Source organism: Protopterus annectens, chromosome 17.part0 (genome assembly GCF_019279795.1).
Source record: "Protopterus annectens isolate FY-2018-M chromosome 17.part0, PAN1.0, whole genome shotgun sequence".
In the NCBI taxonomy this organism is placed as follows: Eukaryota; Metazoa; Chordata; order Ceratodontiformes; family Protopteridae; genus Protopterus; species Protopterus annectens.
The window spans coordinates 399,179,707-399,196,160 of NC_056751.1; positions in this window are offsets into that span (position 1 = coordinate 399,179,707).

The following is a 16,454-nucleotide window of genomic DNA, read 5'->3' on the forward strand; positions in this document are numbered from 1 at the left end:
ACCTATAGGATACTACTAGGGTACAGAATGGGTAGATAGAAAGTGGAATTGAAAAGGACACACAAGATTCTCGAAAAACTCTGATACTTAAATCATTTCTAAACCAAAGGTGCAAGTTTTTGGAAATTCCAGGTGTTGTCAGTAGGTGAAGGATTATCTAGTGAAATATTAAGTCAAAGGCCTTGGTGAGGTCCATGACTATAGCTCTTGTTAAATTGCTCGAGCTTATGTTGTTATATATTTCAATTGTGAAGGTAAGAAAGGGAGCTGTAGTGCTGGATCCTTTGCAGAACCCATGTTGATTATGACTGAGCAGTGTGTCTGATTTTCAGTCCTCCAATTATGTCTTACTTTATTATTTTTTGATAGTGGTGAGAGGCTGGAGACTGCTCTGCACTGGCCAGGAGCGGTGGAAAATGAGAATTTTAGTCACTCAGCAAATGGAGGCTGACCTCCAGAGGGTGTGAAACATTCGTGCTGAGGTAATTATGTTTATTATGTATTGCAGGGTATGCATATGACTGTACTACAACTGTACATAAATCTGTAATACGGTCAAATAGTGTGAGGTCAGACACCAGGTTTTAGGAATTTTAGTCATCAATTTATGATAGAGAACTGCATGGGAGATGGATGAAATAAATTTTGTGGATATTACTTGATTCTTTATTATTTTATGGATATGACAGATAAAATTTGGTGGATTCTTGCATCCATGGCATGCATAATCATGGTGATGGCTGAGATACCATCATGCTATAATGTGTCAGGGTTCAATGGGGACATAACCATGGTGATGGCTGAGATACCATCATGTTATAGTGTGTCAGGGTTCAGTGGGGACATAACCATGGTGATGGCTGAGATACCATCATGTTATAGTGACATAACCATGGTGATGGCTGAGATACCATCATGTTATAGTGCCAGAGGTAAGTGGGGACATAACCATAGTGATGGCTGAGATACCATCACTCTATATTGTGTCAGGTTTAGTGGGAACATAACCATGGTAATGGCTGAGATGCCATCATGTTGCAGTGTGTCAGGGTTCAGTGTGGACATAACCATGATGATGACTGAGATACCATCATGCTATAGTGTGTCAGGGTTCAGTTGGGAGCATAACCATGGTGATGGCTGAGATACCATCATGTTATAGTGTGTCAGGGTTCAGTGGGGATATAACCATGGTGATGGCTAAGATACCATCATGCTATAGTGTGTCAGGGTTCAGTGGGGACATAACCATGGTGATGGCTGAGATACCATCATGTTATAGTGAGTCAGGGTTAAGTGGGGACATAACCATGGTGATGGCTGAGATACCATCATGCTATAGTGTGTCAGGGTGGAGTGGAGACATAACCATGGTGATGGCTGAGATACCATCATGCTATTAGTTTGTCAGTGTTCAATGGGGACATAACCATGGTGATGGCTGAGATACCATCATCCGATTAGTTTGTCAGTGTTCAATGGGGACATAACCATGGTGATGGCTGAGATACCATCATTTTATATTGTGTCAGGGTTCAGTGGGGACATAACCATGGTGATGGCTGAGATACCATCATACTATAGTGTGTTAGGGTTCAGTGGGGACATAACCATGGTGATGGCTGAGATATCATCATGTTATAGTGTCTCAGGGTTCAGTGGGGAATGTTGGCAGTTATTGTAGGCAAGGTCTGTCAGAACCTTTAACTCATTCCTCAGTTGTGTTTGGATTACTTTGCATAGATATTTTAAGTGCAAAAGATTTTAGCTTTACTGATTTCTTGCAGGAGTGTCTGAGGAAGCAATATTGCTATTTTGTTTGTAATTCTACAATGCCATATGTCCCAGTTTTCAATGTAGACATAAGCCATGGTATAAAGCATGCAGTGGTGATTGATTGTAGACATTTTCTTAAAGGGATAGTATTTATTCTACACAAGACATAGTGCACTTTGTTGATGCTAGAGAGTAGTACTAGGGTCAGTCTGGCACTAGCTACTATGGACAATTTTAGTGCAGAGAAGGTGTTTGGTTATTTATAAAGCATTCAGTTGGGAATTAGTCTTCCTGAAGGCATTGCAGTAACAACTGAGATGGTGTTGACTATTGTATTAGGATCTCTTATGAAGAGTTGGATTAATTGGAGTAGTTCTGTACTTTGAAAGAGGAAGGACATGGTTTTATGACAATCTAAAATGTTACTGTTTCCTGTAGTGGAGTTTAGGTATGCTAAGCATCTATTAACTGGGTTATACTGAGTGAAGCAAATGATACCTAAAGAAGGATGTCCTAGTATACACAAGAATCACCTATGATGAAGTGATGGTAACTATTTAGCTTGAGGAAAATTATGGAGACGGTGAGCTCAAATGCAATATGATTTGTTTGAGGGGTGAGTAATAAACAGTGACTACATCAAATTTTAGGTAGCTTCTTATAGTGCATGTACCGCAGATTTGGTAAAACTATAACTAAATGGTATGGGAATATGATTCGAACACAGAACATTATTATGCCACCTAACATTTAGCCAGGGACACTGATGTTGTTACTGAGGAAGAATCAGATAATTTTAACTGGTTATAGCCCTATTTCTGTAACTGCTGTAATCCATAATCCTATGTGACTAAACTTATTTGAGAGCTTGAGGCATTAAACATATTAGTTTCACTCCTTTTTGTGCTGCTATGGGTGTTGTCGAGAATCCTGATTTGGGGGTCACAATCTCCTTTAATAGTCCTGTAAAACACAAAGGAACAGTATGCTTGAGTTGTATGGGCAGAGCAGTTCTGGTGTTAAGAGCAGTATGCAGTGAAGGGGTTAGGTTGATTTGGTTAAAGTTTGGGGAGGGGGGTGCTTTTCTACCAGAAATGATAGGAAATACTAACAGAGAGTTTTCAGAAATGAAGGGTTGTGTGAACTCTTCAGCAGATTCCTTCATGTACAAGTTTGTTTTATATTGTTTTGGTAGTTAACATTGCTGTGAGGAAATGAAGATATGTGACTTATTAATGAAAAGATACTAAGTTAGGCAGTTGCAGGTTTTGGGGGGTACAGATATATAATGGAAGTTATTTATTAATTGCCATAGCGGGTGTTTTTTTTTTTTTTTGGTGAAATGGCTGCTCATTTATTGTTACACCTCATAGGATTAATATCATGTGATGGGGTAGGTACGTAACAACTGTTGGTAGGAAGTGAGCATAGAGGTGATTGGAAATTATGTAGAGTGACCTCACTTGGGAGGGAGGCATGTATGTGATGGGAAATTATGGGGAGGGATCAAGTATAGGTGTATTCTTTATGTAGTCAACATTGAAATACTGTAGGTTTGCCTGCAGTGTGCTGCAAAACTATACAATGGGTTAAAATAACTACAGTAGAGTGATTGGGTTCCTATCAGCTCGTCAAAACTTCAGCAGTTCGAACACCATATATTCAAACTGTGAAGTTCGAAAACTGATTATCGCGAAGCCGCAGGACACCAAATTTTTTCCAGGGAAAGAATTTGGTGGGCCATTTCTGCGGCTTCACTATTCCCTCCACTGTGGTGCGAAATGTTGTAAAAGCAAGGTGAGGCCGATGCCAATAAGGAGATGAAACAGGCTCCAAAAAGACTCCAAAACAAAGACTTACAGGTACCAACCAACTCCAAAATTCCACAAAGAAAACTCTGTACCAAGTTAATATCGAACACTGCTTTATTGTTGTAATTGACCTAGGTTGAACTTCTTCAGAATACTTTCTTTCATTTTACTTCACCCTTTTATACACCATTGATTATTCAATAATCCTTCAATTAACTAATTAATTTCCCGCCATATTTCTTAAAACAGTAATGGTTTTCTTTAAAAACATTTTCTTGTTTAAATACATGCATTTGTGCATCTCTACTTTAAATATATCCTAACTAAGTATTTATGCATATTTACACATTTAAAAATGCTTATAAATAGTCCAATTAATCTTTTATATATATACTTATTCTTACAAATGTATATATAAAACATTACTACCAATAAATTGTGCATAATATACACTAATAATGTTTTATATTCAAACAAACATATATATATTTAAAACTCATAAATTTTTATATTCCAAATAATATATATACTATATGATCTTATGTAAAATATGATAAATTATAATGAAACAATGTCCTAGTGGTATGCATAATTATTGTTAGTTGACTTTGTGTTGTTTTTATGGAATACCAATTGTATATGTTTTTCTTATTACGTGCAAGTGTTTTATATATGTTGTTGTATTTATATTTATAGTGTGGTGCGAAAGTTATGGACCAGGTTAAGGAAAATGTGCGAATGGACAGGGTTAAGGTGAGTGTGCGGTAGTTACGGACCTTAAGGTTAGGGAGTGGGTAAGGTGAGTGTGCGATAGCTACAGACCTTAGGGTTAGGGAGCAGGAAAGGTGAGTATGCGATAGTTACGGACCTTAGGGTTAGGGTTTGGGTAAAGGTAAGTGGATAGATAGTAGTGTATGTATGGTTTAGTGTAGGGTTAGAAGTAGGGTTTTGTGAAGTGTATATGTGTGGATTATTTATTTTGGTGTGCTTGTGTTGTGTGTGTGTTTTCTTGGAACAGCGATTTTTTTCCCTGGGGAAAAAAAAAATCGCTGTTCTAAGCCTTCGATGGTTTTGCACTTCGAGGTTAGAAGTTCGAACATATGATGTTCGAACTTCTGCCATTTCATCGAAGTGATATAGACTCAAGTTATACACTGCATTTCTGCAAGGTCTTAATTTCATTATTTTCTGGTGTTCTGTGCTGTGATATTTAATGTTTATTTGTCACTTAACAGTTACTTGTTTAATGTAAATCTAGGAAACCTGTATTTAGAAGTGGTCCCACATGTTTAATGCATTGTTTTTTTTTTTTTGGGGGGGGGGGTTCTCTCTCCTGCACAATTTTTTTTTTATTTACAGTTTTTGGAACTGAACTTTGAGAAAGGCATAAATTGAAATGTGTTAAGTTGACCAAACTTTGATAAACTAACTAGAATCTTAAATCTATCCTTAAAACATATTAAACATTATCTTAGAAGCAAAACACCCATGAGACAACCATTTCTACATTTCTTAACTTGGCGTGCCCAACTAGGCAAACCCATTTTCAGTGAAGTCTCGGGGAGAAAAATCTCCAGGACAAGAAATTAATATATGTTAGTACACAATGACAATGGGACATGCTTAATACTGTGAAACTGAAGTATGCTTCTTTTATTGTTTTGGTGGATGGTATTGCAGTGTAAATAAAGGTGAGGGTTCAATGAAATAAAGACCTGTATGTTTTGTAAAGTCTAATTACATCATAGAAGTTTAACCAGAAACATGCACACACACACGCACACACACAAATATATATATATATATATATATATATATATATATATATATAAAATAGATATGTATATACGGATTCACTTTAGAAGCTCGAATTCCCAAAAACTCAAACTTCATATGGTCAAGATCATAAGATCGATTTTTGGAAACTCGAACTCCTAAAATAAAACGTAAAAAAAAACAAAAAAGTCATACATCGCTTTTGCAGGGGGGCTTTGCTCCCCCTGCACCCCCCACACCACCCCTACTTAAATATACCAACTCCGGAATCGCGCTACAGTGGGGAAAAGGGAAATCTCCCATTTTGCGCTGTATGCGGAAGTGCAAAATGGGAGATTTCCTGTTTCCTGTCAACATCGCAAAAAAAATGAAAACATTACTTACACACAGAGTGTACAAGGATCCTTGCCTCTGTGTGCAAGTAATGTTTTAAGGTAAGTAAAGTGTTATTTTTTTAACACTTTACACATTCAAGTTACCGAAAGCTCGAGCATATGGTCTCGACCATATGCAATTCGAGCTTTCAGTAATTGATTATGTAAAGTGGTCCCATATATACACACACGTATGTGTGTGTGTGTGTTAGTTGTCATGACAGCAAGCAGTTTTGTTTTGTGGTGATCCGGTTGCTTATTTGTTGTTGCATCCCACGAGATTATCATCTTGTGATGAGGTAGGTATGTAAGCAACTGTTGGTGGCAGGTCGGCATATGGAAATTATGGGGAGTCTCCCCAAATAACTATATTTATTATATAGTCTGCATTAAAATACAATCAGTTTGGCTATCATGTGCTTAAAATAAACACCAAATGGGTTAAAATAGCAAAAAAGCTGTCATATACCAAATTACAGGATGTCATCAGTTTCAAGATAATACTTAATAGTTGCTTATTGTATATCTTGCAGTACAATGTAGGAAACCTGTCTCTGGAACAGCTTAATAAAGCCACTTTGACTATAACCTCAGATTAAAAAAAACATAAATAGATGGATAGAGAAAGAGACAGAGAGAGAACATGTAAAAGAAATATAACACTGTAGTCAGCTTGTCAGAAAATGGCATTACCTACAAAACAGACCTAATTTTAAATAATTATACTAAAGAAGGTTAAACTACCTAAAACAAAACTAAGCTATAAAATAAAGCTATTCATCACTATACTACTAAAATGGCATACTTTCATTTCACTGATGTTATGTGCCATCGATCTTTAGTAGTATAATACCCACGTTTGACAAAGGCTTGACTATTCTCTAAATGTGTGGTGTGTGTATGTGTGCGGACACATGTGCCAATTTGTCAAGCTCAAAAAATGCAACACACAAACATAATATGAGATTAAGGATCAATGCAGTGGCATCCTAAGTGTTTTGACAAAAGTATGTTACATCTTTACGATGAAAACAAATTTTCATATCTCTGTAAGTGCTATTATATAACTGTAAATGGAAAAACTGTTCAGCACAGATTATGCTTTATAGTGGAAATGACAGAACTGTTCAGTACAGATTAATTTTTAGAGTGGAAGCATTTATTAGATTCTCTCAAACTGGATTTTAGAATAAACACAGTCAAGACTAATTACTGAAATGTTTTGTAAACAGTTTATTACACCTCAGTAACCACTCAAGCTACAAATATCTTGTCAACAGCATTTTTTTTGATTCAGGTGTGAAATTTCAAAGGAGGTTACTGAGGCATTTCAAGAAGTATGAGAATTGGGATAATATTAACAAATAGCATATGAACAATATTTAATATTTATTTACTTCCACTACACAGCATTAGTGCAGTTGCTTTGTCTGTTATATAAGATTTAAGTAAAAATATTTCACAAGCCTCTATGTAACATAATTTTGCAATTATTTTTAATAAAATATGAATAATCTTTATTAACATAACATATAAATCATCTCCACAGTTTACAAAATCTTTGTAACAATAACAAAGCCAACAATAAAGATCTCAAACTTTATATTTAAAGTTAATACAAAATCCAGACCACATCTTCATGTCAGTGTCTGGATGTAAGCATTTAATTAAGCTATAGTGTAACTTAAAGAACACCTTTAAAGTCAATTTTAGTAACAGTTTCCAGTGTACAAACAAGAGAAATAAAAAGTAGAAACTACTGTATGCAAATAAAAATAGGCAGAACCCAACTGAATCTTGCTAGAAGGCAAACTACACAGCCAGAATTTGACATCAGAGAAAACCAACTGAGGCACACAGATCACCAAGGTTACACAATCCTTCATAGCATTTGTACCTGCAGATAGTACCATAATAGATGGTTGTAAGTAGCCAAAGGGCTGTGGCAATGCCAGCACAGATCAATAGCCAACAGTCCCCACTTCTGCAACACTGCAGTTTTAAGATGCCAATGATGCAATAATTTAGCAAAAACAAATCTTGCCAGGAGGGGCCATCTGACATCACACCCAGCCATAAGAAACCACAGCCACTCCTGCTGGGTAAGGGAGCAGGTCAAAATACCATTTCAAAGATCCAAGTCCTACATAACTGTGTACTATCCTCAAAGAACCTTGAGTAAAAAAAACATAGCTTTAACCTAGTTCTTGTATTACAGGGATTACTTAAATTAACCTTGTCTAGCCATAAGTCACAAAATAAGGGAGAAGCTGGGAGACCCTTCTTCCTTGCCACCATCAAATGAAAAATATCCTTAAGCTGAAAAAAACTGTCATCAGTGGCTTGCAAAGAAGGGACTTTGGCTAAACTGAGACCAGGATTTAAAGAGGCCCAACTTATATCTAATATGTCATTAACAAAGAGGACCCCTGCCTCAATCCATCTATCCCACCAAACAGCCTCCCCTGCAACTTGGATATATGGGTTAAACCATAAAAATCCATTAACCATAAATGTCTGGACCTTCTTAGGTGAAAACCCGACAAGTATCTTTCTCAGTCGACAAATCTAAACAATCCTGGTCCCAAATGTTATATGAGGGTATGCTTAATCTTGTGGGTCAATTCAAAAAATGATGGGTGAGTTCAAACTCCAGCCAGATTAGACAAGAGGAACCCCTTAATCTTGCATAAATGGAAGACATAATGTCCTTTCCATAACTCACCAGGTCTGGAACTCCAAATCCCACACTCTTCCTAGGAATATACAGATTCTTCCAGGAAAACCTAAGCTTCTTGCCATCCCAGATGTAATCAAAGACAAACTTTTGTAGTTTTCTAATCAATGCAGTGAACACCAGGTTGGGCAGGTATCTTAGCACAAACAGCACACTTGAGAGTAGAAAACATTTGATAGCATGTATTCTAGTAAGAAAATGAAGGTGAGATTTTTTTCCACCACATGACCATCCAAAATGCGTATTCCACAATAAGGAAGAGACTAAAGTCATCCCACCCACTCACATCCCTATGGAAACAAATACTCAAAATACCTGCTGCATGCAGGCCACATGTATTTTCCCCTTCTCTTAAACTTGAGGGGGTTGCACTGATAAAATAGAAAAAAAGCAATCTTTTTACTGTTGACCACTAAGCCCATGGAATATGCCAAGAAATCCATCTGCTGTAAAACCAGGTCATCATGAATCCTAAGGTCATAAATCCACAGAGCACAGTCATCAGCAAACCAGGATGCAAGCAAATAACATTTTCACCTCATCCTAATGGAAGTACCTTGAAATTTCACTGAGAGATGCCTATCAATTACAGAGGAAACCAGTGCAAACTGTAGGGGGGTACAAGGGCCACTCCTGCCTGGTCTCTCTACTTAATAAAAAGGGTTGTAAGAGGAGACCATTTGTGAACATTTGGGCAGAAGAATGTGTATACAGCAACCTCACTCAAGCTATAAATTCTGGAAGGATCCCATAAAATCTCAGAATCTCCCATAAAAATTATCAGTTCATGGTATCAAAGGCTTTATTAAAATCAATAAGTGGTGCCCTTGCATTGATCCCTTTCAACTGCCATATCTTCAGTAAAGTGGCCCAACTATGGAGAGCATTCAAGACCTCCCCATCCCCCGTGATAAAACCCAAGTGATTTCATGGTACTATCTTATCTATTATCTTTTCTAATTGCATGGCCATAAGTTTGGCAAAAATCTTTTTTTAACACATTTATTGAATTATCACTGAAGGCATAGTCAAACATATACATATATAAAAGAAAACAAACCATAACTATCATCATAAGTTATTTAATTCCTGACATCCATTAAATCTCATTCTTCATCCAAAACATTATTCTGCATGTATTGTTCCCTCAATTATTTTTTCTGTCTAAATTGCTCCGGCCATTTTCTAAAGATCACATTTTCAGTTCACTTATCTCTGTTAAATTATTTAGTATTCGAAAACAGCTGGTTTAGATTTTGATTTCCACTTTCTAGTAATTGTTTTTTGGCAGCCACTAAAATTAAACTTAGCAAGGCCTTACTATGTCTAAGCAATTTGGATCCTGTATCCCAGCTTAAAAAAATAATTTCCTTAGTTACACCCATTTGCGCGCCCAACATTTCTGACAGAGTACACTGTAGGGAATTCCCGAAGTCTGCCAACTCGTTACACTCCCATCCCGCATGCTCCCAGTTATCTCTTTCTTCCCCATCACACCATTAATGTTTGCCATCTACCTGAGGAAAAATTAGTTTTCTTTTTCTGCTTTGGATATAAAAATACCTACGCAAACACTTACAAGCAAAAATCCTAAATCTTCTAGACTTTGTTGCATATATCTCTTCACATTGTTTCCTTGAGAATTGCTTATCCAGGCTCTCTTCCCAATCTTTTATATCCTCCTCTGGTTGATTCCAATAGTTGTTGTGCAATATTTTATATGCCCTGCTAATTATCTCTTTTTTAACAACAGCTTCTGTTCTAAATTAAACTAAAAACTCTACTAGAGCTGGTCTTTTACTTAAGATTTCCCTGTCCCTCTTCCTTTCTATTTTCCTATATCAAGTCCTGATAGAGAAGGCAGTCTCTAGCTTGCAGTTCAAATGTCTTCTTGGCCTGTTCCCATTCTATTACCTGTTCTTGTCTAGCTATTTGCTCCAAATACTTTGGTTTCTTTACCAGTTTTCTCCAATAAGTTCCATCTCCCTCTTGTCTATTTTCTGTACTCCCACTTGTGGTTATCTCCATTATTGTGTTGGCTTAGTTCTTAGAATACTTTCTGCTACCTTATGGAGATAATATTCTGTATGGATGTTGTTCTCCTTAAGGTTGTGCAACACAAATCCCACTATCTCCTGGTTTCTTGAACCCCCCCCCCCCCATTTCATCATCATCCCTTTCCACGAAGAATTAGAGCTTTACGCTTATGTTAGAATGTAAGCCTTAATTGTGTACATCTAAAATATCCTCTCAAATCAGGTAATCCTAAACCATCTTGTTCTGTTGGATCGATCAACTTACCCCGCTTGACCCATACCCTCTTCCCCTCTCAGATAAATTCCTTCAACCTTTTAATTATTGTCCACAACTTCTCCTCTGGTTGACAAATGTATGCCTGACCTATTTATAAAACTCCAAGTCAAAAGGAACGGAAACCTGTAATACACTTGCCATTAACAGTAGAGTCCAAACCAGACAGACAAAAAATGGCAAAGTTACATCCAAAAGTTTTATTGCGAAACACAGTTGCAAAAACACAGTTCCAAGAACACAAAGCTTTCGGATTACTCCTTCTTCAGTGTGATAAAGTGCATTCAAACATATTGTTATTTAAGTTAAAATCAAATAACCACATGATGATAAAACAGCCAACCGGATATCAGAACAATCACATTAAACATACTGTTATTTAAGTTAAAATCAAATAACCACATGATGATAAAACAGCCAACCGGATATTAGAACAATCACATTAATTAAAGCAATCTATGAAATGCTTTCTTAAAGAAATAAAGAAATATAAAGCTCTTGAGGAGAGACAGTAGTAGTAATAGATAACATTAAAAAAATCATTTTTTTAAACATAACTGTTTGCGTTTTAAGACAGGCTTAATTGAAACCATAGAGTTAGTACCAGGGGTGCTATTGACTTGTAATTTAATGATCCAGTTATATTCTTTCATCTCTAAGTCATTATTCTTATCAATCCCCTCTCCTACTGGTAAAACAAATATCTATGACCCTAAACATAAAGTTATGAGTGTTGCCAGATTCTATGCTATGTTTAGCAATAGCATTTGTTAAAACAGATCTTTTAGTATCTGATCTATGTTCTATAATGCATTCATGCACCTTTCTAGTTGAATTTCCAACATAGAAGCTTGGACACTTTTCACAGGTCTAGATAAACAATGTTGGTAGTATTACAAGTAGCAGTGCAAACAAAAGTATACAGTTTATGTGTAACAGAATGTATAACTGTATTACTTTTTCATCTAATGTTGCATACTGAACAATTCATACAAGGATAAGTACCTTTTTTGTTAAACTGTAGTCCACCTTGTGTCCTTTTCGTAGGTCTTTACAACATAGCTTGTTTTTTTAGATTTGTAGAATTCTTATATGCAAATTTTGGACATGATGGAATAATAGTATTTAGTTCTGGTAAAGCTGTTAATATACCCCAGTTGTTAGTAATTATTTTTCTGACCTCAGTAGTACATCGACTATAACTAGTGGTATATCGTAGATAGTTAATATTATTTCTAGAAGTATCATTTCTATCATATGACACTGAAAACTAAGGTCTGGCTTTATTCTTTCTTTGGTTAAAATTTTCTTCTTTTCTTCCATCATTAATTTGGGGTCATAACCTCTCGGTTGAAGCTCATAGGTCATATCATGTAATTGCTCCATACATAGATTATCCTTGGTATTCAATCTGCTAGCTCTATAATATTGGATCTTTACTATACCTTGGAATGTATGATTGGGGTGCATGCTCTTCCTATGTGAATATTTATTTTATGGGTGGGTTTCTTATGTATTTGCATATCCAAAATACTATCTACAAGACTTAGATGTACATCTAAAAATGTATTTCAGTTGATGAGGTCGTCATCTCAAGTCTTTAGAATGATGTAGTAGTATTTAGATATGTAAAAAAGACATTCAAATGGTCAAGTGTACTTTCCCAAATAAAAAACAAATCATCTACAAAACACTTATAAAACATGATATGAGATCTAAAAACAATAGGACCATCATACACATGTTTTTCCTCCCATTCATTAAGAGTTAAATTAGCATACATATTTGCGACGGGAGTTCCCATCACAATACCTGTGATTTGACAGTAAAATTCATCATTAAAAATAAATATATCATTGTTCAGTACAATATCAAGCAGTTCACACAATGTTTCTATCGCTCTACCCTCGTATTCACTGTATCTACATAAGATGTCCCTAATAGCATTAATACCATAATCATTAGGAATGACAGTGAAATGTAATTTAATGTCTAGTGTCACAAAAATACATGTATCCATATTCACATCCTGTTGCCAAATAAAAAGCTTGTTTAGAAAATCACCCATGTCTTTAACATAGCTCCTTACACAGGGTAAAATGGCACTTAATACAGTTTGTGTACGATTGTCCTATTGTTTTTTAGATCTCATATCATGTTTTATAAGTGTTTTGTAGATGATTTGTTTTTTATTTGGAGAAGTGCACGTGACCATTTAATAATTGTATTAGAGAGCTCGAGAATGATTTATACAAGTTACAGAGGCTTGTCTGGCAGAGGACACATATGGAGGCTAGTTTACATTTCAATACTGTTCCTCAAAGCATGCGGATACTCTGCATGCCGACATATGGCAACAGCCATCCGGAGCTCCTGAAGAAATGGCAACAGTTAAATATAGACTTAAGTAACAGTTATATGAAGCTTTTGATTGAATATTTCTTACCCATTGAGACTGACTTGACCCAAAAAGTAGAGGCTTTGAATAAAGATCTACGTACACGATTCAGAGGTGCAGTTTTTGAGAGAAAAATTGACAATATGTATGCCCTGGTGGCCATTTACAGTGATAAACTACAAAAAGTAAAATATCGAAAATTACAGCGTGATTATAGGGATTTCACATCTGGACATGTGTTTGTTTAGCCTAGGAATAATCAGTCCAATGATTCGGAGATTCCATCTATACATTCCATTCATACTCACCCAAACACTCAAATTAATGAACATTCAGTCACTGATACTGTTTCCTTAAGTGATAATAATAATGAAAGTGATGTAGCGGCCACATCATTGAACGGAGGTTTTAAATCGAATGCCTCCTCAGGGTAGCCACTCCTCCACCGAACCAACAAGCTCTGACGACCCACAATGATTCCAACATAATGGGGGCCAGATCCAAAGCTTCTAGCAGGATTTTGGAACATTTTTTGCCTTTTCCCATGCAGTTTCGGGAAACAGCCAGAACCAGATTAGCAGTTGAGGGCGCAGAAAAAGAAAGTTTTCAGGAGGTAAGATGATGAACCAGGAACCGAATCAACTTATATTTAATTTTTCAAGGTTTGAACTAAACTCTGCAGATCTTCTTTATTAAATAAAGGTTTATCCTTTATTCCGTCGCAAGGTAGCAGACTTAGCGAATTATTAATTGACTTGAGATTGGACGTGCTATTTCACTTAAATTGATGTTTGGTGATGATAACAAGCTAGATATGCAGTCAATTAATAGATTCAAGCGTAAAAGCACTTTCATACCAAATGTACCTGCTAATGTAGAATGTTTCATAAAAATGTGAGAGAAAGATTTTTATTTTTCGCAGCAAACACGTAAATGTTTATATTTTAATTTAAGTAAGGAAGAACAGAAATCTTTATATTCTATGTCTAGGAATGCTGAACTCACTATAAAACCCGCCGATAAGGGAGGGGGTGTGGTATTGTTGAATACTTGTGATTATAATAAGGCCATGCTAGAAATGCTTAAAGATACTAATACCTATATTAAGATTAGTCGGGATATCTTTACTAAAATTGTTAGAAAGGTATATGATGATCTGTATGACCTGTTAATGTGGAGACAGATCACTCAAGAACTTTATAATTATTTCATGATTGATTTTCCATTAATTCCTTACATTAAAGGCTTACCCAAGGTTCATAAGAATGTTTTACCCCCTCCAATGAGACCCATAGTAGCTGGAGAGGGATGGGTATCTTCCCATGTAATAAATGTAGTTTATGTGGCTTTACTACTGATGAACAATCTTTTGTTCACCTCACATTAGATTATGTGTATACACCAGAATTTCATGTGACATGTACTGGTATGAACCTTATCTATCTAGCTACCTGTACTGAATGTACAGCATTTTATGTAGGAATGACTTCAAGGAAATTAAAAGACAGGATGTATAATCATATATATGACATCAGGAAAAAGAATCAACTCAATGCACTAGCCAAACACATTGTTGTCCATATGGATCATAGTTTTAAGTTTAGAGTTTTACAGCTAGTTACTAATAAGAGGGGTGGTGACAATATGAATTATTTAGATTCAGTAGAGTTATGTTGGATTTTTAAGTTGAGAGCGCATGTGAACCGGATCTTAATCAATTTGTTAGTATTAAACCCATTCTTGCTGCACTTAGATAGACAGATAGTTTAACAGGGATACTTGATTTATATGAATTATGTCTATAGTAGTAATATCTATTGTATTTCTATGGATTAACATAATTGTAATTTTATATACAGTGATTTTTTGTATATTATGATTGTATCTGCTTTATTATTTATTTATCTATATGTTTATCTACTTATTCTGTATATATATATATATATATATATATATATATATATATATATTTCCATTCATTCCTGTTTTTACTTGACTAGATTGAATTTGTTATATGATATTTACATATGGTTTTATGGGTACTGGAAAAGCTGTATAGTTGTAAATAGGTTTTAATATATTGTATAATGTAGCCATGAAAATTAGTGACTGAAGTATAACAATGAGTTAATTTTATTGATTGATTGATAAGTGATGTGTGTTAATTGAATTAGATGGATGAATATGTATATATATCCTGGAGTTTGACTAGCTTGTTGAAATCTGATGAAGCATGCCTTGGTAGCATGTGAAAGCAGTTATTTTATGTCCTTGGAATAAATATTGTTTATGCTTCAGTTCGTGGTGGTCCTTTTCCTGTTTTTTATACTACTACTACATCATTCTAAAGATTTGAGATGACTACCTCATCAACTGAAATACATTTTTAGATGTACATCTAAGTCTTGTAGATAGTATTTTGGATACGCAAATATATAAGAAACCCACCCATAAAATAAATATTCACATAGGAAGAGCATGCACCGCAATCATACATTCCAAGGTATAGTAAAGAGCCAATATTATAGAGCTAGCAGATTGAATACCAAGGATAATCTATGTATGGAGCAATTACATGATATGACCTATGAGCTTCAACCGAGAGGTTATGACCCCAAATTATTGATGGAAAAAAAGAAGAAAATTTTAACCAAAAAAAGAATAAAGCCAGACCTTAGTTTTCAGCATCATATGATAGTAATGATACTTCTAGAAATAATATTAACTATCTATGATATACCACTACTTATAGTCGATGTACTACGGAGGTCAGAAAAATAATTACTAACAACTGGGGTATATTAACAGCTTTAACAGAATTAAATACTATTATTCCATCATGTCCAAAATTTGCATATAAGAATTCTACAAATCTAAAAAGCAAGCTATGTTGTAAAGACCTACGACATAAGACACAAGGTGGACTACAGTTTAACAAAAAAGGTACTTATCCTTGTATGAATCATTCAGTATGCAACGTTATATGTAAAAGTAATACATTTATACATCCTGTTACACATAAACTGTATACTTTTGTTTGCACTGCTACTTGTAATACTACCAACATTGTTTATCTAGTTACCTGTGAAAAGTGTCCAAGCTTCTATGTTGGAAAATCATCTAGAAAGTTGCATGAACGCATTATAGAACACAGATCAGATACTAAAAGATCTGTTTTAACAAATGCTATTGCTAAACACAGTGTAGAATCTGGCAACACCCATAACTTTATGTTTAGGGTCATAGATATTTTATTTTACCAGTAGGAGAGG